This window comes from Loxodonta africana, chromosome 3 (assembly GCF_030014295.1).
Source record: "Loxodonta africana isolate mLoxAfr1 chromosome 3, mLoxAfr1.hap2, whole genome shotgun sequence".
In the NCBI taxonomy this organism is placed as follows: Eukaryota; Metazoa; Chordata; class Mammalia; order Proboscidea; family Elephantidae; genus Loxodonta; species Loxodonta africana.
This window is the reverse complement of record NC_087344.1, coordinates 48,306,923-48,328,737: the sequence shown is the minus strand read 5'-3', so window position 1 is coordinate 48,328,737 and position 21,815 is coordinate 48,306,923.

The following is a 21,815-nucleotide window of genomic DNA, read 5'->3' as shown; positions in this document are numbered from 1 at the left end:
TCTTTAAGAGCACAGGTTCTTGGGCAAATTGACCTGTCACTCCTAGAGACCAATAGTGAAGAGCCACTCTTGGGTGGATGTTAGCGACTACGTCTGCCTCTGGGCCTTTGCACCTGCAATCCTTTTTGCCTGTAATGTTTTCCTTCCTTCTTGCCCCTTTGCACAGTTAACTTCTACTTGTCGTTCAGGTCTCAGCTTAGTTGTTTCTTCCTTCAGGAAGTCTTCCCTGCCCTCCTGAGCTGGGATGGGCATTTTCCGCTCTGTTCGTATGGCACATAGCACATATGGACCTGCCCAGCAGCATTTACCACTTCTTCAAGAAATAGGACCTCAGTGTTCTTTAAAAGAACCCCTCGACCACTGCTCACCACCTTGATGGACTGTCAATCGGGAGTCCTGCCCGCCTCTTTCACCCTTCAGCCAAAGATTAGACAGGCCCATAAAACAACACAAGTCTAAACGAGCACACCAGCCCAGGGGCAAGAGCTAGAAGGCAGGAGGGGACAGGAAAGCTGGTAACAGGGAATCCAATGTTGAGAAGGGAGAGTGTTGGTAGGTCTTGGGGTTGTTAACCAATGTCATAAAACACTATATGTACTGTTTATTGAGAAGCTAGTTTGTTCTGTAAACCTTCATCTGAAGTACAATTAAAAAAAAATGGAGTACTGAGAAGATCAGTAATTTTGAGGATTCTCAGGAAAAAGGAAAATACACTCTTTGTTTTGTTTTATTAGAAAAATCAGATTAGAATAAGGTATGTCCCTAGAATAGACATGGTTTTGTACAAAGGAGCCAATGAGCAACTTTAAGGTCTGAGTCAACAAATTAAAAGAGTATGTAGTTGTTGTTGGGTTCCGACTCATAGTGACCTTTTGCACAACAGAACAGAACACTGCCAGGTTCTGCACCATCCTTACAATTGTTATGCCTGAGCTCATTGTTGCAGCCACTGTGTCAATCCAACTCTTTGAGGGCCTTCCTCTTTTCTGCTGACCCTGTACTTTACCAAGCATGGCATCCTTCTCCAGGGACTGATCCCTTCTGACAACATGTCCAAAGTATGTAAGACCCAGTCTTCCATCTTTGCTTCTAAGAAGCATTCTGGTCGTACTTCTTCTAAGACAGATTTGTCCATTCTTTTGGCAGTCCATGGTATATTCAATACTCTTCGCCAACACCACAATTCAAAGGCGTCAGTTCTTCAGTCTTCCTTATTCATTGTCCAGCTTTCACATGCATATGATACGATTGAAAATACCATTGCTTGGGTCAGGAGCACCTTAGTCTTCACGGTGACATCTTTACTTTTCAACACTTTAAAGAGGTCCTTTGTAGCACATTTAACCAATCCAAAGCGTAGTTTGATTTTTTGACTGCTGCTTCCATGGCTGTTGATTGTGGATCCAAGTAAAATGAAATCCCTTACAACTTCAATCTTTCCTCCATTTATCATGATGTTGCTCATTGGTCCAGTTGTGAGGATTTTTGTTTTCATGTTGAGGTGCAATCCATACTGAAGGCTGTGGTCTTTGATCTTCATTAGTAAGTGCCTCAAGTCCTCTTCACTTTCAGCAAGCAAGGTTGTATCATCTGCATAATGCAGGTTGTTAATGAGCCTTCCTCCAATCCTGATGCCCCATTCTTCTTCATCTAGACCAGCTTCTCCGATTATTTGCTCAGCATACAGATTGAATAGGTATGGTGAAAGAATACAACCCTGACACACACCTTTCCTGACTTTAAACCACTCAGTATCCTCTTGTTCTGTCAGAACAACTGCCTCTTGATCTATGTAAAGATTCCTCATGAGCACAATTAAGTGTTCTGGAATTTCCATCCTTCACAATGTTATCCATAATTTGTTACTATCCACATAGTCGAATGCCTTTGCATAGTCAATAAAACACAGGTAAACATCCTTCTGGTATTCTCTACTTTCAGCCAGGATCCATCTGACATCAGCAATGATATCCCTGGTTCCACAGCCTCTTCTGAAACTGGCCTGAATTTCTGGCAGTTTCCTGTCGAAATACTGCTGCAGCTGTTTTTGAATGATCCTCAGCAAAATTTTGCTTGCGTGTGATATTAATGATATTGTTCTATAATTTCCACATTCGGTTGGATCACTTTTCTTGGGAATAGGCGTAAATATAGATCTCTTCCAGTCAGTTGTCCAGGAAGCTGTCTTCCATATTTCTTGGCATAGACGAGTGAGCACCTCCAGCGCTGCATCTGTTTTTTGTAACATCTCAATTGATAATCCGTCAGTTCCTGGAGCCTTGTTTTTCGCCAATGCCTTCAGAGCAGCCTGGACTTCTTCCTTCAGTACCATCAGTTCCTGATCATATGCCACCTCTTGAAATGGTTGAACATCGACTAATTCTTTTTGGTATAATGACTCCGTGTATTCCTTACATCTTCTTTTGATGCTTCCTCTGTCGTTTAATATTTTCCTCATAGAATCCTTCACTGTTGCAACCCGAGGCTTGAATTTTTTTCTTCAGTTCTTTCAGCTTGAGAAACGCCAACTGTGTTCTTCCCTTTTGGTTTTCTATCTCCAGCTCTTTTGCACGTGTCATTATAATACTTTACTTTGTCTTCTCAAGCCACCCTTTGAAATCTTCTGTTCAGTTCTTTTACTTCATCTTTTCTTCCTTTTGCTTTAGCTGCTCAACGTTCGTGAACAAGTTTCAGGGTCTCCTCTGACATCCATCTTGGTATATGGTAGGTAACAAAAATGGAATATTAGAATGTAGGTCCATGACAGCAGGGATTTCCTTGATACTGTTTACTGCCCTAACCCCAGCACCTAGAATTGTGCCTGGCACATAAACAGCTCAATATATAATATAGAATTTTACTGCTGGAAAGGTAAGGAGAATCACCTTTATTTTATAGTTATTTTTCTTCATAATGGCTAACCAAGATGCAGAGTTAGTTTAAACTCAGCTTTGTTGCACTCTCAGGCTCCATATTCCCCTCTGGAAATCTTCCCAAGACTAAGTCTAATGGTGTGCTGGAGCTGGGGGCTTGACCTGGTAAGAGCCGATTGTTAAATTTTTAGGAATTATTCAAGATGGTTGTTAAACATATCCATCATTAAAAATTATATCACATTGACTTACACTTAAATAAATTATATTAAAAACAAAACAAAAAAAGAGTCCTGCCCACCTCTATCCAAAGGTAGGGCACAAGACCAAAGTCAAGCCAAATTCTCATGCCAAGGCAACCTGATACCGATTAACGTGAGCAAAATGGTGAAAAATCACTTTATTCCCAAAGGCATAGACTACTGAAGGGACCATCTATAGCTCCTGCTCCTTAGATCCCTGGAATTGCTGCCTATTCTACTTCTTCCTGAGGCAAGCTGTTCAGCTTCACCTTCAGTCCTGTAAACCATCCATAGCCTCCTAGTACACTGAGGTTAGCCTAGCCACAGTCAGCATCTGTTGCTTATAACCAAAGACCCCCATCACTCTAACATCCCGCCCATCACTCTACATGGTAATTGACTGACTATGGTGGTTGTCACTCACCTTTGTACCCCGGAGCCTAGTATAGGCCCTCGTACTTAGAAGCTGCTCGCTTTTTTATTGAGGGGAAACCCCATGTGAGAATCACTAAATAATGCTGCTTTGATCTGCTTGTGTCAAGAGCTGTCAATCTGACATGCAACAAGTACTGACAGAGCCCCTCAGGGATGCAAGCACTGGGAGCAAACATGATACAGTGAAAACACATCAGCCTTCAAAGCACACAGGTCTGCACTTAGATGCTGTCTTAGTTCTCTAGTGCTGCTATAACAGCAAAACCACAAATCGGTGGCTTTAACAGAAATTTATTTCCTCACAGTTTAGAAGGTTAGAAGTCTGAATTCAGGGTGGCAGCTCTACAAGAAGCCTTTCTCTCTCTGTCAGCTCTGAGGGAAGGTCGTTGTCTCTTTTCAACACCTGTTGACCTGGTGGCGTTCCTTGGAGATCTCTACGTGTCTAGGAGGCTCTCAGCGCAGGAAGCTAGGTTCCAAAGGATGCACTCCTCTCCTGGCTCTTCTTTCTTTGCCAGTAGTGAGGTCTCTCTCCTCTGCATTGGTTTCTCTCTCCTTTTATCTCTTGTAAGATCAAAAGTGAGACTCAAACGAGGGTGTGTCTTGAGTACGGATGTGACTTGAGTAAGGATGTGACTTGAGTAAGGGTGGTGACTCGAGATACGCCCCACACTAATCCTGCCTTATTAACATGTAGAGGTTAAGATTTACAACATATCACAAAATGGAAGATAATTACATCATCAGTCAACCACACAATACTAGGAATCATAGCCTAGTCAAGTTGACACATGTTTTGGGAGGATACAAGTCAATCCATGACAGATGCCAACCCTGGAATCTGTTAGCTACAGCTCAATGCTTGGGATTGGCCCATTTGCCTTTGTACCTACAGCATTATACTTGGCACCTGGTCAGGTACTCAAGTATTGAGTGAATTTGAGTAGGTATCACCTGATGTTAGAGTCTCACTTTCAGCATCTTTGATGTTAACTGCCATCGAGCTGACTCCAACTCATGGTGATCCTATGTACAATAGAAAAAAAATATTGTCCAGTCCTGTGTCATCCTCACAATCACCAGCATGTTTCAGTCCATTGTTGAGGCTATGGTGCAAATTCATCTCATTGAGGGGCACCTTTGCCCTCCCTAGCTTTTTTTTTTTTTTAATAATTTTTATTGTGCTTTAAATGAGAGTTTACAAATCAAGTCAGTCTCTCACACAAAAACCCATATACACCTTGCTACACACTCCCAATTACTTTCCCCCTAATGAGACAGCCTGCTGTCTCCCTCCACTCTCTCTTTTGGTATCCTTTTCGCCAGCTTCTAAACCCCTCCACCCTCTCATCTCCCCTCCAGGCAGGAGATCCCAACATAGTCTCAAGTGTCCACCTGATCCAAGAAGCTCACTCCTCACCAGCATCCCTCTCCAACCCATTGTCCAGTCCAATCCATGTCTGAAGAGTTGGCTTCGGGAATGGTTCCTGTCCTGGGCCAATAGAAGGTCTGGGGGCCATGACCACTGGGGTCCTTCCAGTCTCAGTCAGACCATTAAGTCTGGTCTTATGACAATTTGGGGTCTGCATCCCACTGCTCTCCTGCTCCCTCAGGGGTTCTCTGTTGTGTCCCCTGTCAGGGCAGTCATTGGTTGTAGCCAGGCACCATCTAGTTCTTCTGGTCTCAGGATGATGTAGGCACTCGTTCATGTGGCCCTTTCTGTCTCTTCAGCTCGTGATCGCCTTATGTCCTTGGTGTTCTTCATTCTCCTTTGACCCAGGTGGGTTGAGACCAGTTGATGCATCTTAGATGGCTACTTGCTAGCATTTAAGACCCCAGACGCCACTCTTCGAAGTGGGATGCAGAATGTTTTGTTAACAGATTTTATTATGCCAATTGACTTAGATGTCCCCTGAAACCATGGTCCCCAGACCCCTGCACCTGCTACACTCGCCTTCGAAGCATTCAGTTTATTCAGGAAACTTCTTTGCTTAAGGTTTAGTCCAATTCTGCTGACCTCCCCTGTACTGTATGCTGTCTTTCCCATCACCTAAAGTAGTTCTTATCTACTATCTAATTAGTGAATACCCCTCTCCCGTCCCCCTCCCTCCCTGCCTTGTAACCACAAAAGAATGTTTTCTTCTCAGTTTAAACTATTTCTCAAGTTCTTATAATAGTGGTCTTATACAATATTTGTCCTTTTGCAACTGACTATTTTCACTGAGCATAATGCCTTCCAGGTTCCTCCATGTTATGAAATGTTTCCCAGATTCCTCACTGTTCTTTATCGATGCTTAGTATTCCATTGTGTGAATATACCCTAATTTATTTATCCATTCATCCCTTGATGGACACCTTGGTTGCTTCCATCTTTTTGCTATTGTAAACAGAGCTGCAATGCACATGGGTGTGCATATATCTGTTCGTGTAAAGGCTCTTATTTCTCTAGGATATATTCCAAGGAGTGGGATTGCTGGATCGTATGGTAGTTCTATTTCTAGCTTTTTAAAGAAGTGCCAAATCAATTTCCAAAGTGGTTGTACCATTTGACATTCCCACCAGCAAGGTGTATAAGTGTTCCAATCTCTCCACAGCCTCTCCAACATTTCTTATTTTGTGTTTGGAGTAATGCCAGCCTTGTTGGAGTGAGATGAAATCTCATTGTAGTTTTGATCTGCGTTTCTCTAATGGCTAATGATCGTGAACATTTCCTCATATATCTGTTAGCTACCTGAATGTCTTCTTTAGTGAAGTGTCTATTCCTATCTTTTGCCCACTTTTTAATTGGGTTATTTGTCTTTTTGCAGTTGAGTTTTTGCAGTGTTATGTAGATTTTAGACATCAGGCGCTCATCAGAAAAGTCATAGGTAAAAACTTTTTCCCAGTCTGTAGGTAGTCTTTTCACTCTTTTGGTGAAGTCTTTGGATGAGCATAATGTTTGATTTTTAGGAGCTCCCAGTTATCTAGTTTTTCTTCTACGTTCCTTATAATGTTTTCTATATTGTTTATGCCATGTATTAGGGCTCCCAATGTTGTCCGTATTTTTCCTTCCATGATCTTTATCATTTTAGATTTTATATTTAGGTCTTTGATCCATTTTGAGTTAGTTTTTGTGCATGGAGTGAGTTATGGGTCTTGTTTCATTTTTTTGCAGATGGATATCCAGTTATACCAGCACCATTTGTTAAAAAAAGACTATCTTTTCCCCAGTTAACTGTTTTGGGGCCTTTGTCAAATATCAGCTGCTCATATGTGGATGGATTTATGTCTGGATTCTCAATTCTGTTGCATTGGACCATGTATCTGTTGTAGTACCAGTACCAGGCTGTTTTGACTACTGTGGCAGTATAATAGGTTCTAAAATCAGGTAAGGTAAGGCCTCCCACTTTGTTCTTCTTTTTCAGTAATGCCTTATTAATCGGGGGCCCCTTTCCCTTCCATATGAAGTTGGTGATTTGTTTCTCCAACTCCTAAAGAATGTCCTTGGGATTTTGATCGGAATTGCATTAAATGTATAGATCGCTTTTGGTAGAATGGACATTTTTATAACGTTAAGTCTTCCTATCCACGAGCAAGGTATCTTCTTCCACTTATGTAAGTCTCCTTAGGTTTCTTGCAGAAGTATGCTGTAGTTTTCTTTGTATAAGTCTTTTACATCTCTGGTAAGATTTATTCCTAAGTATTTTATCTTCTTGGGGGCTACTGTAAATGGCATTGATTTGGTGATTTCCTCTTCTATGTTCTTTTTGTTGGTGTAGAGGAATCCAACTGATTGTTGTATGTTTGTCTTGTATCCCGATACTCTGCGGAACTCTTCTATTAGTTTCAGTAGTTTTCTGGAGGATTCCTTAGGGTTTTCTGTGTATAAGATCATGCCATCTGCAAATAGAGATACTTTTACTTCTTCCTTGCCAACCTGGATGCCCTTTATTTCTTCATCTAGCCTAATTGCTCTGGCTAGGACTTCCGGCACAATGTTGTAATAAGAGTGGTGGTGAAGGGCATCCTTGTTTGGTTCCCGATCTCAATGGGAATGTTTTCAGGCTTTCTCCACTTAGGGTGATGTTGGCTGTTGGCTTTGTATAAATGCCCTTTATTATGTTGAGAAATTTTCCTTCTATTCCTTTTTTGTTGAGAGTTTTTATCATGAATGAGTGTTGAACTTTGTCAAATGCCTTTTCTGCATCAGTTGGTAAAATCATGTGATTCGCGTCTTTTGTTTCATTTATGTGGTAAACCAAACTGATTACATTGTTTTTCTAATGTTGAACCATCCCTGCATACCTGGTATGAATCCCACTTGGTCGTGGTGAATTATTTTTTTCATATATTGTTGAATTCTATTGGCTAGAATTTTGTTGAGGATTTTTGCATCTACATTCATGAGGGATATATGTCTATAATTTTCTTTTCTTGTGGTGTCTTTACCTGGTTTTGGTATCAGGGATATGGTGGCTTCATAGAATGAGTTTGGTAGTATTCCATCCTTTTCTATTCTCTGAAATACCTTTAGTAGTAGTGGTGTTAACTCTTCTCTGCAAGTTTGGTAGAACTCTGCAGTGAAGCCGTCCGGGCCAGGGCTTTTTTTTGTTGGGAGTTTTTTGATTACCTTTTCAATCTCTTCTTTTGTTATGGGTCTATTTAGTTGTTCTACCTCTGTTTGTGTTAGTTCAGGTAGGTAGTGTGTTTCTAGGAATTTATCCATTTCTTCTAGGTTTTCAAATTTGTTTGAGTATAATTTTTCATAGTAATCTGATATGATTCTTTTAATTTCAGTTGGGTCTGTTGTAATATTGCCCCTCTCATTTCTTATTTGGGTTATTTGCTTCCTCTCCTGCTTTTCTTTTCTCAGTTTGGCCAATGGTTTATCAATTTTGTTGAGTTTTTCAGAAAAACAGCTTTTGGTCTTGTTAATTCTTCCAATTGTTTTTCTGTTTTCTATTTCATTTAGTTCAGCTCTAATTTTTATTATTTGTTTTCTTCTGGTGCCTGTGGGTTTCTTTCGTTGCTCTCTTTCTATCTGTTCGAGTTGTAGGGATAGTTCTTTGATTTTGGCCCTTTCTTCTTTTTGGATGTGTGCATTTATTGATATAAATTGGCCTATGAGCGCTGCTTTTGCTGTGTCCCAAAGGTTCTGATAGGAAGTGTTTTCATTCTCGTTGGATTCTATGAATTTCTTTATTCCATCCTTAATGTCTTCTATAATCCAGTCTTTTCTGAGCAGGGTATTGTTCAGTTTCCAATTCTTTGATTTCTCTTCCCTGCTTTTCCTGTTATTGATTTCCACTTTTATGGCCTTATGGTCAGAGAAGATGCTTTGTAATATTTCAGTGTTTTGGATTCTGCTAAGGCTTGCTTTCTGACCTAATATGTGGTCTATTCTAGAGAATGTTCCATGTGCACTAGAAAAGAAAGTATACTTGGTTGCTGTTGGGTGGAGTGTTCTGTATATGTCTACGAGGTCAAGTTGGTTGATTGTGGCATTTAGATCTTCCGTGTCTTTACTGAGCTTCTTTCTGGATGTCCTGTCCTTCACCGAGAGTGGTGTGTTGAAGTCTCCTACTATTATTGTGGAGTCGTCTATCTCACTTTTCAATGCTGATAGAGTTTGTTTTATGTATCTTGCAGCCCTGTCATTGGGTGCATAAATATTTAATATGGTTATATCTTCTTGGCGTATTGTCCCTTTAATCGTTATATTGTGTCCTTCCTTACCCTTTCTGATGGATTTAACTTTAAAGTCTATTTTGTCAGAAATTAATATTGCCACTCTGCTCTTTTTTGAATGTTGTTGCTTGATGTATTTTTTTCCATCCTTTGAGTTTTAGTTTGTTTGTGTCTCTAAGCCTAAGGCGTGTCTCTTTTAGACAACATATAGACAGATCTTGTTTTTTAATCTATTCTGCCACTCTCTGTCTCTTTATTGGTGTAGTTAGTCCATTTACATTCAGGGTAATTATGGATAGGTATGAATTTAGTGCTATCATTTTGATGTCTTTTTTTTGTGTGTTGACAGCGTCTTTTTCCCACTTGATTTTATGTGCTGAGTAGATTATCTTTATATATTGTCCTTTCCTCATATTTGTTGTTATTGATTTTGTTTCTGCTGAGTCTGTACTTTTCCCTTGTATTTTATTTTGATGAGTAGGATAGTTTGTCTCCTTTGTGGTTACCTTATTATTTACCCTTATTTTTCTAAATTTATACCTAAATTTTATTTCTGTGTCTCGCCATATCTTCTTCTCCATATGGAAGGTGTATGATTACATTTCTTAGTCCCTCTTTATTATTTTAATGTTGTCTCTTTTTATGTAATAACATCGCCGTTTCCCTGTGTTGGGCTTTTTTTTTTTTTTTTTAATCTTGCTTTGTTTGTTTTTTTCTTTGTTTGGATTTCCCTGTCTGGGTTGACTTCTGGTTGCTCTGCCCAGTGTTCTAGTCTTGGGTCCATACCTGATATTATTGATTTTCTAACCAAAGAACTCCCTTTAGTATTTCTTGTAGTTTTGGTTTGGTTTTTTCAAATTCCCTCAACTTGTTTTTATCTGGAAATGCCTTAATTTCACCTTCATATTGAAGAGACACTTTTGATGGATATATGATTCTTGGCAGGCAATTTTTTTCCTTCAGTTTTTTAAATACGTCATCCCATTGCCTTCTTGCCTGCATGGTTTCTGCTGAGTAGTCCGAGCTTATTCTTATCGGCTCTCCTATGTAGGTGACTTTTCATTTATCCCTAGCTGCTCTTATGATTCTCTCTTTATCTTTGGTTTTGGCAAGTTTGGTTATACCATGTCTTGGTGACTTTCTTTTAAGATCTACCTTATGTGGAGTTCGATGAGCATCTTGGATAGATATCTTTTCATCTTTCAGAATATCAGGGAAGTTTTTTGCCAAGAAATATTCAACAACTTTCTCTGTATTTTCTGTTATCCCTCCCTGTTCTGGTACTCCAATCACTTGTAGGTTATTTTTCTTGATAGAGTCCCACATGCTTCTTAAGTTTTCTTCATTTTTTTTAAATTCTTTTATCTGATTTTTCTCCAGATATATTAGTGCCAAGTGATTTATCTTCAAGTTCAGAAATTCTAGCTTCTACTTGTTCATTTCTGCTTCTCTGACTTTCTATTGTCTAATTCTGTAATTTTATTGTTAATCTCCTGAACTTCTGATTGCTGTCTGTCTATGGATTTTTCCAGCTTATTAAACTTTTCATTATGTTCCTGAATAATCTTTCTAATTTCTTCAGTTGCTTTATCTGTGTGTTCCTTGGCTTGTTCGGCATATTGCCTCATTTCCTTCCTGATGTCTTGAAGGGTTCTGTATATTAAACTTTTGTATTCTGCATCTGGTAATTCCAGGAATGCACTTTCATCTAGAAAATCCCTGGATTCTTTGTTTTGAGAGACTGTTGAGGTGATCATGGTCTGTTTCTTTATGTGACTTGATATTGACTGTTGTCTCCGAGCCATCTAGAAGTTATTGTATTAGTTTATGCTTGCTTACTGTGTCTTAGCTGCTTGCTTTGTTTTGTTTTGGTATACCCCTATGGGTTGCTTGAGTGAGCTAGCTTGATTATTTTTGCCTTTGGAGCTCTGATGTCCTGTCCCCAGATGGCTAGAGCTGTTATCGGGTATATTAGTCTAGGAGTCCATTCAGTTTTCTTGTATGAATTCAGCTCAGGTTTCTAGGTAGCTGATATCAAGTGTGTGGTACAGGTTCTGTCCTACGGTCTTAGAAGGGCAGGGGTGATTGGCATATATACCGGTATCTGATTGCAGCAGGGGGTTATGCTCTGAACAAGGCAGGGGGCTGAGAACTGGTCCCCATGTGTCTCTGAGGAAAACACGTCTCTGTTTCCTAGAGCATGCAGGTGGGTGGGTTCTGCAGAGGGACCATGGGCACCCAAAGTTTTTGGTTGTAAGGATTTGGAGGTACCAGTTATCTTTGGACCCCTGTCGTGGGTGGCTGGGTGACCTGAGTGGAGCTACCGGTCCTTAGGCCCCTGTTGTGGGTAGGTGAGGACCTTGTTTACCAGGCAAAGCAATATCAAACACCCACCTCTCCACCGCACTGCTGAAACGGTTGGAGTTTGCCAACAAGGGCCTATTCTCCCGAAATAGGCCCACACAGGTCCATGCAGAAGGGAAAGGTGCTCAAAGTCCATGGATGGTTTATGCCTGGTCAGGAGCCGCTTCTGTCCTGAACTCCCCCAGTTAATAGAGCTAGCAAGTTATCTTTTCCCCCCAGTTGCAAATTTTTTCCTTCCCCAAGGCCGGGAGGATGGTTCTAGGTGCTCACCAGGGTCTGTCTCAGGCCCAGGGGTTCAGCTGCTGAAGCTGGCTTGGGGGTGGTGGGGGGAGGGCGCAGCAAAATATATGCAAGTACTTAGCTTTTGCTGGAAGCTCCATTCTCCTCAGGTTCCGGAGGTGTGAGTGGGCTGTGTGGCTGCTGCTTCTCCCTGAGGAAACTGTGGGTGGAACGCTAGGACTAGCCCGCCGCCGCCCCCGCTGCTCCAGGAATGGTGCCTGAGGGCTCCCTGCGATTCAGGTCCGGTAACTCCTCTCCGCTTCTGACCGGTCTCTTCCTTCCCCTGCCCCTCAGTTCGTTGTCTAAGGCTGCCTTTGATGATCAGGGTTCCCAGCTTGTCACAAATATACTTGTTTCACTTGTTTTCTCGGGTCTTTGTTGTAAAGAGGGCTCAATGGAAGCATCTGTCTATTCCGCCATCTTGGCTCCACCTCCCCTCCCTGGCTTTTTACTTCACCAAAGATGGTGTCACCTCCAGTGACTGATTCCTCCTAATGATGTGTCCAAAGCAATTGAGTCAGGTAATGTTTTGCTGTGATCCATAAGGTTTTCATTGGATAATTTTCAGAAGTAGATTGCCAGTCCTTTCTTCCTAGTCTGTCTTAGTTTGAAAGTTCTGCTGATACCTGTATACCATGGGTGACTCTTCTGGTTTGTGAAATACTGGTGATATAGCTTCCAGCATGATAGCAATGTGCAAGCCACCACAGTACCACAAACTGGTGGTTAGTATCTGATGAAGATAATGTTATTTCCCTCTCCAGACTATTACGGCTTAAATTAAACACCAGGTAAAACATATAACATGATCAGTGTTAGTGGATATCAATTCTCCATCTTTAGTCAGAGGGTGTATCCAGCTTCTTCCTCTTCCCAAACGCACAGCTCTGGTGTGCAAAGATGACCTTAGTTTAGATTTGCTCTCCTCCTTCTACCACCACTAAGTTATCTAGTCTAATGTCAGACACAGAAAGCTATGGCCCGAAGTACTAGGCATTTAATTATAACTGTCTAGAATATAAACAGTACCCTTGATCACCAAGACCCATTGGAAAGTGAGTACATTTTTACTGCAAAGAAGTTTGTAGAACAACGCAAATAAGTATATATATAATTCAATTGATCTGGCTTTGTATCTACCTGCCCCTTTGATCTGCCATCTGAAAACTCTCCAGTCTCCTCCCACCTCCAGAATAGCTCAGGAAGTCATTCTTATCTGGGAGATCAAATATAATGCTTCATTTACATTAGGGATTGGCAAACTTCTTCTGTAAAGGGCCAAATCATAAATATTTTAAGCTTTTCAGGCTTCATAGCCTCTGTTGCAACTACTCACTGTTCCTATTGTAGCACAAAAGTAGCCATAGACTATACAAAAATGAATGAGATGGGCTGTGTTCCAATAAAACTTTATTTATGGACACCAGGGTTTGAATTTAATATAATATTCAAATGTCCCAAAGTATTATTCTTCTTTGAAAATTTTTCATCCATTTTGAAATGTAAAACCCATTCTTAGTTTCTGAGCTTTCTGAAGACAAGGACAAGCCAGACCTGGTGCATAGGCCATGTCTGCTGATCCCTTATTTAGACTATGACTCAACTGCTCATCCATGGCACACAATGGCCACAAGTTACAGTATCCCTCAGGCACAAGCCTGAAACTGGCACTATTATAAGAACTCTGGAACAGAGGCATGGAGAAGAGCATTGTCTATAACAGTAGGAGAGAGGGATTGTTGTTGTTGTTAGCTGCTGTTGAGTCAGCCCCCAACTCACGTCGACCCCATGTACAATGGAACAAAATACTGCCGTGGTATAAGCCGTTCCCATGCTCAGTTACATACTGGACCATTGTGATCCATAGGGTTTTTATCGGCAGATTTTCACAAGTAGATTACCAGGCCTTTCTTTCTCCCTAGTCACTATTAGTTCTGATGAAACCTGTTCAGTATCATAGCAACACGCAAACCTCCCCTGACAGATGAGTGGTGGCTGTGCCTGAGATGCATTGGCCGGGAATCAAACCTGGGTCTCCCGCGTGGAAGGAGAGAACATTACCACTGAACCACCACTGCCCCCTGAAAGTCTGTAAAGAATGCTTTGATCCCCCACACCCCATCTTGTAATGTGGCAGAAAATGGAAAGTACACTCCAGGGATCACCTGAGCCAGAAGGTCCCTGGACTCATAAGTATCAACCACAGCTAAGAGGGAGAGCAAGGGCTTTAATGAAAACAGGCAGATTAAGTGGAAGTCTATATATTGTGTTTCTTCAGCAGCTCCCAGAATGCTGAAGCCAGCCCTGTATCATCCCTGATACATTCTTCCCAGATTCTCCCAAGGAAAGTAATCAGCCCAAAGGAAAAGCCTACAGGTCCCAATGCTTAGGAGTCCCACTAAATTGCTGGGTCCCTCCCCAAAACACCCTGTGAGAGGCCACCACTAGTATTTTTCTGTATTTGTCTCCCTAAGGACAATTTAAAATCCTGGATATTATATGCAAAACAAACATAAGAAGATTGTAAAAGGTACAGAGAAGAAGGCAGAGTGGCTAGGGACTGTGGAACCCAAGGAACAACATGGTGTTGAGTTATACAGGTTTTCTTCTTGCTTCATAAATCCCAAACTTGGAGCTAAAAAAAGAAAAAGAAAAAAAGACAACCTGGAAATGCCAATGAGCACAGACAAAAAAAAAAAAAAAAAAGCTTTAACAAAAGCCTGCCCTCTTTAGCCAAAGGGCCAAGAAAGGGGCAGCTTAGCAAGGCAGAAAACTTATGCAATAATTACTCTAATTCAGCTAAGTACCACAGAAAAAATTATAGCCTCACTCATACCCATATCAGCAAAGACCAAGTGGAGAGGCTAGTCTTCCACCCTTGTCAAGTTTTAATGAGGCACTTCAGTCCCACCTCCATCCCCTACCCCGCCCCATCCCCCCACCCCGCCCCCGCTGCCAGGATGGTATCACAAAAGGCCAAGTAGGAAACTGGGACTTTAATTCCCACCGGGTAGAAACAAGGCATCCTGCCCCACAGTGTCAATGGGGACCACATGGGAAGTCTGAACTTTTACCCCACCACTACACCAGAGGAGGCCTAGTAGAAAGTCAGAACTTACACCATCACTGGTAGTAACGAGGTGGCCACACTGTGGTGTGCCCCTCTCCTCTGTCCATAGAGGCAACATGGAGAGCAGTAATAAGGCACTCCTACTACTCCCAACCATGGAGGTACCAGTGGAGGCCTAGTGGGAAGCTGGAACTCCCACCCCTGCCCAGGAGTGACAAAGAGGTCTCCACCTCAGGTGTCAACAGAAATCAACAGGAGAACCTGGACTTCTACTCCCACCCAGCAGTAATGATACACCACCACCCCTTTCTTCTGCCAGAACAATGTCAGAAGAGGCCAACACTAAACATAAATAAAAACAGAATTCTAAAAAATGTTCAATAAACTCACAGGAAGTCAAGGAAAAGAAAACAGATATAAAAAAATAAAAGAACAAACAAAAAATAAAATGGCAGACTTAAGTCCTGACAAATCAATAATTATATTAAAAATAAATGACCTGAATATACAAATTAGAAGACAGACATTGGCAGAGTGTTTTTAAAAAACACATGATCCAGCTATATGCTGACTATGAGAAATTTGTTTCAAATATAATGATATAGGGAGGTTGGAAGCAAAAGGATGAAAATAAATACATCATGCAAACATCAATCAAAATAAAGCAGAAGTGGCTATATTTATATTAGATAGAGTATACTTCCAAACAAACAAACAAAATTACCAGAAACAAAGAGGGACATTTCATTAAGATAGAAGGGACAATCCACCAAAAAGACATTGCAATCCTAAATGAGTATCTACCAAACAACAGAGCTGCAAAATATGAGAAGCAAAAGCTGATACAACTGAAAAGAAAAATAGATAAATCCGCAATTATAATTGGAGGCTTTAACACCCATCTCTCAACAAGCGGTAGAATAACTAGACAGAAAATCAGCAAGGCTACAGAAGAATGAGCTCAAGCATAACAACGATTGTAAGGATGGCTCAGGACCAGGCAATGTTTCGTTCTGTTGTGCATAGGGTCGCTACGAGTCTGAACAGACTCGACGGCACCTAACAACAACAGAAGAAATAATCAACACCATCAACCAATAAGTTCTAATCAACATTTATAAAAACATTCCAGCCAGCAAAACAGAATATACATACGTTCTTTTCAAGTACCCACAGAATGTATACCAAGAAAGACTTTAAGTTGAGCCATAAAACAAACCTCAACAAAATTAAAGGAATTGAAATCACAGTGTTCTCCAATCATAAAAGAATGAAACCATAAATCAATATCAGAAATACAACAGAAAAATCTCCAAGCACCTGGAAACTAAGCAACATACTTCTCAATAATCCATTGGTCAAAAAGGAAGTCTCAAGGGGAATCAAAAAATTGAACTGAATGAAAACAAAAATACAGCATAACAACATTTGTGGAACATGGCTAAAGCTGAGAGGGAAATTAATAGTACTAAATGCAGGTATTATAACAGAGGAAAAAACCCTCAAATCCATAATCTAAATTCCTATCTCAAAAAAAAAAAAAAAAACGAGGAAAAAAAAAAAAGCAAATAGAAAGATATAATAAACATAAGATCAGACATCAATGAAATTGAAAATAGAAAAACGTTATAGACAATCAATGAAACAGAGCTAGTTCTTTGAAAAGATCAATAAAATTGACAAACCTCCAGGAAGACTGACAAAGGAAAAAAAGTAACACAAATTATCAATATCAAGAATGAAATAGGAGCTCAAAAGGGTAATAAGTGAATAGTATGAACAATTCTACATACATAAAGTTGACAGGTTTAGGGAATTGAACTATTTCATCTAAAAAGACAAATTACCATAACTCATCCAATATGAAATAGTTTGAATAGCCTTGTTACTATTAAGGAAATTGAATTCATAAATTTAAGAACTCCCAAAAAAGAAATCACCACTTGAGAATTCTGGTTTTACTTGAGAATTCTACCAAATGTTTAAAGAAGAATTAACACTAATTTTTTTTTTCTATGTAAACTCTACCAGAAAATAGAAAAGGAGGAAACACTCCCCAATTCATTTATGAAGCTATTATTACTCTTGTAATAACAGCATGGGGGCAGAATCTGACCTCCTCTAACTTCACAAGGCGGAAGGAGAATCAAGATCATCAGCCCAAGGCCGATTCCTATGAGTTGGAGGTCAGACATGCCTCCTCTATCCCCCATCTTTACTAATTCTAACACCAACCGTCCCTCTCTACTTCTCTGCTGAGTTCAATAATTCATTGCAATGGCCACACAGAACTTTCACAGACAGTACTCACAATTATGGGGTTTATTTGGGAAGTAACAGGTTACAATTCAGGCTCAGAAACACTAGATACAGTTCTTCCATACAGACAGCCTCTTTTCATCTGTGCTTTAGGCACACCTCTCTGACCCTAGGACTCTGCCCTCTTACAAAGCTATTTTAGCCCCTGCCAAAAAGTCCCCAGGGACACCCAGGCACTCAGCTTTCATTTTCCATGGGCCAGGAAGGGCACTGCACGGTCTCCCGATGGTCTCTCTCACCATCGTTTCTCACCATCTTCAGTGTTACAGCTCTCTCTCTCTCTCTCTCTTTGAGTCTCCTGGTTCCAGGATTTTCTCAGTGCAGGGATCTTGAGTCCAAAGGATGCACTCTCCACTCCTAGCTGTTCTTCCTTGGTAGTGGTAGGATCCTCTCTCTCCGACCTCCAGGATGGCTCATTTCAAGCCCAGCAGGATGGCAACACTGACCAATTCCATTGGTGGGCCACAATTACCCTATACACAGTCCCACCCAATCACTTGGGTGGAAGTAACAAGACCATGGACAGAAAGGCCACACAAAAGCAATCTATAGCACCACAAACCTGATACAAAAGCTAAAGACAATACAAAGAAAAGAAAAAAAAAAAACTATAGCTCAATATCTCTCATGAATATAACCACAAAAATCCTTACTAAATATTGGCAAATTTATAAAAAGAATTATACAATATGAGGAAGTGGAGTTTATTCCAGGGATGCAAGGCTCATACAATATTTGAAAATCAATTAATGTAATGCATGGTATTAATAGGATAAAAATGAAAAATTACATGATCATATCCACTTGGGGACAATTACAGCCTCTGTATCACCTGCACGTCCCCTCACTTCCTGCACACATAACCTTGCACTCTCCAGGTTAAAGAGATCCATTTTTTCCTGAGAAGGACAAGGGCTTTACCCACCTTGGCTGCAGCTACCTGGATTGACACCATCCACTGAGGACCTATGGAGGGATAGGATTCAGAAGACAAGCATTGAAGAATAGACCTCATTTCAAAAGCGGGGGATGAGTCCTGAGGAGTTGTGATCAGCCCCAGCACCCCATTATGTTGGCAGGGAAGGTGAAACTAGAGACCTCTCCCAAGCTCCCAACCATGGGCTTAGCACTGTGTACTGAGGCACACACAGATGCCTTGGCTGGCACATAGATGGAAAAGATTCCTACCAGAGTAGTGAGCCTGTATATGCGGGAAGTGGAAGGGAATCTGGAATAAAGCAAGCAAATACAACATTTTCAGCAACATTAACAGTACCTTCTGCCAACTCTCTTTTTTTACATTCCATCTCCCTCCCCAGCAGGGATTCTGTCTCCTCAAAGGAACCTTCCTGAGATGCTAAGCCTGGATCTTCAGAAGCAGCAGTGGGTCCACAGAGGCAATGTGCAAAGAGCTGATGCCAGATAAGCCCACCTGGGACACCTGGCTTGGAAGACCTCTTGGGTCCCAGCTGTCACAGGAATGGAGAAGATCGCCTGCTTATCACAGGCCTTCCGCATAGCAGCCCCATCCACACCTGTCTCCGGGCAGCTGTTCCAAAGAGACTGAAAACATGTCAGTAAAGGTGTGATTTCCACAAGATTAGCAGGGTCGGAAAGAGCCCCAGTGGCTCAATGGTTAAGAGCTTGGCTGCTAACCAAAAGCTTGATGTTCAAAACCCACCTAGACACTCTTTGAGAGAAAGACCAGGCGATCTACTCCCACAAACATTGTTGTTGTTGTTGTTGTTAGGTGCTGTCGAGTCGGTTCTGACTCATAGCGACCCTATGCGCAACAGAACGAAACACTGCCCAGTCCTGAGCCATCCTTATAATCATTGTTATGTTTGAGCTCATTGGTGCAGCCACTGTGTCAATCCACCTCATTAAGGGTCTTCCTATTTTCCGCTGACCCTGTATTCTGCTAAGCATGATGTCCTTCTCCAGGGACTGATCCCTCCTGACAACATGTCTGTCAGTGTGTCCTACTCTGAGGGCTTGCGTGTTGCTGTGATGCTGGAAGCTATGGCACCAATATTCAGATAGCAGCAGGGTCACCCATGGAGGACAGGTTTCAGCTGAGATTCCAGACTAAGGCAGACTAGGAAGAAGGACCCGGCAGTCTACTCATGAAGAGCATTAGCCAGTGAAAAACCATAAAGATTACAGCCTGTAAAACCCTATGGAGAAGTTCTACTCTGTCACATGAGATTGCCATGAATCAGAATCGACTCCATGGCACCTAACAGCAACAAGCAGAACCTAGCTGGGAACAGATCCCAGGGCACAGATTTTCACCTGGCTCCTCCCTGTGTGGGGAGAACCCTGCTCCACAGCACCCTCAAGGGCTGTCTGTTCTTGATTCCACCACCTTCCCATCCTCCCTGCCTAGCAGAAGCCCTGCTTTAGATGGGGTAGACAGGGGACGTTGGTGGTATAGTAGGTTGAACTCTGTCCCTCGAAGACATGTCCAAATCCTAACCCCTGCTACCCATAACTGTAATCATATTTTGGAAAAGAGTCTTTGCAAATGTGATTAAACAAAGGCTGTGAAGATGAGATCATCCTGGATTAACCAGGTGGGCCCTAAATCCAATGACAAAGACACATAGACCAATGGAACAGAACTGAGAACCCAGAACCCAGATGTAAATCCATCCACCTATGGTCAGCTGATCTTTAACAAAAGACCAAAGTCCATTAAATGGGGGAAAGACAGCCTTTTTAACAAATGGTGCTGGCAAAACTGGTTCTTCATCTGTAAAAAACTGAAACAGGATCCATATCTCACACCATACACAAAAACTAACTCAAAATGGATCAAAGACCTAAATATAAAACCTAAAATGATAAAGATCATGGAAGAAAAAATAGGGACAACACTAGGGGCCTTAATACATGGCATAAATAGAATATAAACCATAACTCAAAATGCACAACACCAAAAGGGAAACTAGATAACTGGGAGCTCCTAAAAATTAAACATTTATACTCATCAAAAGACTTCACTAAGAATGGTGTCTAAGGTCCTAAAAGCTAGGGAACGGACATCTAAGATGTATCAATTGGTCCCCACCCACTTGGTGCAAAGGAGAGTGATGAACACCAAAGATATAATGAAAATATTAGCCCAAGAGACAAAAAGTGCCACATAAACCAGAGATTTCATCAGCCTGAGACCAGAAGAACTAGATGGTGCCCAGCTACCACCAATGACCACCCTGACACAAAACACAACAGAGAGTCCCTGATGGAGCAGAAGAAAAATGGGTGCAGAACTCGAATTCTAGTAAAAAGACCAGACTTAATGGTCTGACTAGGACTGGAGGAACCCCAGAAGGCATTGCCTCCAGACTGTCTGTTAACCCAGAGCTAAAACCATTCCTGAAGCCAACTCTTCAGACAAAGATTAGACTGGACTATAAGACATAAAATGATAATTGTGAAGGGTGTGCTTCTTAGTTCAAGTAGATACACAAGACTAAATGGGCAGCTCCTGTCCAGAGGCAAGATGAGAAGGCAGAAAGGGATAGGAGCTGGTTGAATGGATGTGGGAAACCCAGGGTGGAAAGAAGGAGTGTGCTGTCACATTATAGAGATAGCAACTAAGGTCATATAACAATGTGTGTATAAATTTTTGTATGAGAAACTAAGTTGAGCTATAAGCTTTCACCTAAAGCACAATAAAAAAATAAGTAAATAAATAAAGACTTCACCAAAAGAGAAAAGGAGAACCTACACACTGGGGGAAAAAAAATTGGCTACAATGTATCTGGAAAGGATCTAATCTCTAAAATCTATAGAATACTTTAACACTTCAACAACAAAAGATAAACAATCCAATTAAAAAATGGGCACAGGATATGAGCAGACACTTCACCAAAGAAAACATTCAGGCAGCCAACAGACACATGAAGAAATGCTCACGATCATTAGCCATTAAAAAAAAACTCTTTGCTGTCCAGTCGGTTAGAGTAGAACTGCCCCATAATGTTTCCAAGGAGTGGCTGGTAGATTCAGTCAACCTTTTGGTTGGTAGCCAAACTCTTAACCACTGTGCCACCAGGGCTGCATTAACCATTGGAAGAATGTAAATCAAAACTACAATGAGACACCATCTCACCCCAATATTACTGGCACTAACCAAAAAAATTAACAAATGTTGGGGAGGTTGTGGGGAGATTGGAACTCTTAGGCTCTGCTGGTGGGAATGCAAAATGGTATAACCACTATGGAAAATGATATGGTGCCTTCTTAAAAAGCTAGAAATATACCATCCAGCAATCCTACTCCTAGGAATACATCCCAGAGAAATAAGAGCTGTCACACGAATAGACATGTACATACCCATGTTCATTGCAGCACTATTCACAATAGCAAAAAGATGGAAAGAACCTAAGTGCCCATCAACAGATGAATGGATAAACAAACTATGGTACATACACACAATGGAATACTACGCAATGATAAAAAACAACGATGAATCTGCAAAACATCTCACACTATGGATGAATTTAGAGGGCATTATGCTAAGTGAAATAAGCCAATCATAAACGGACAAATATTGTACGA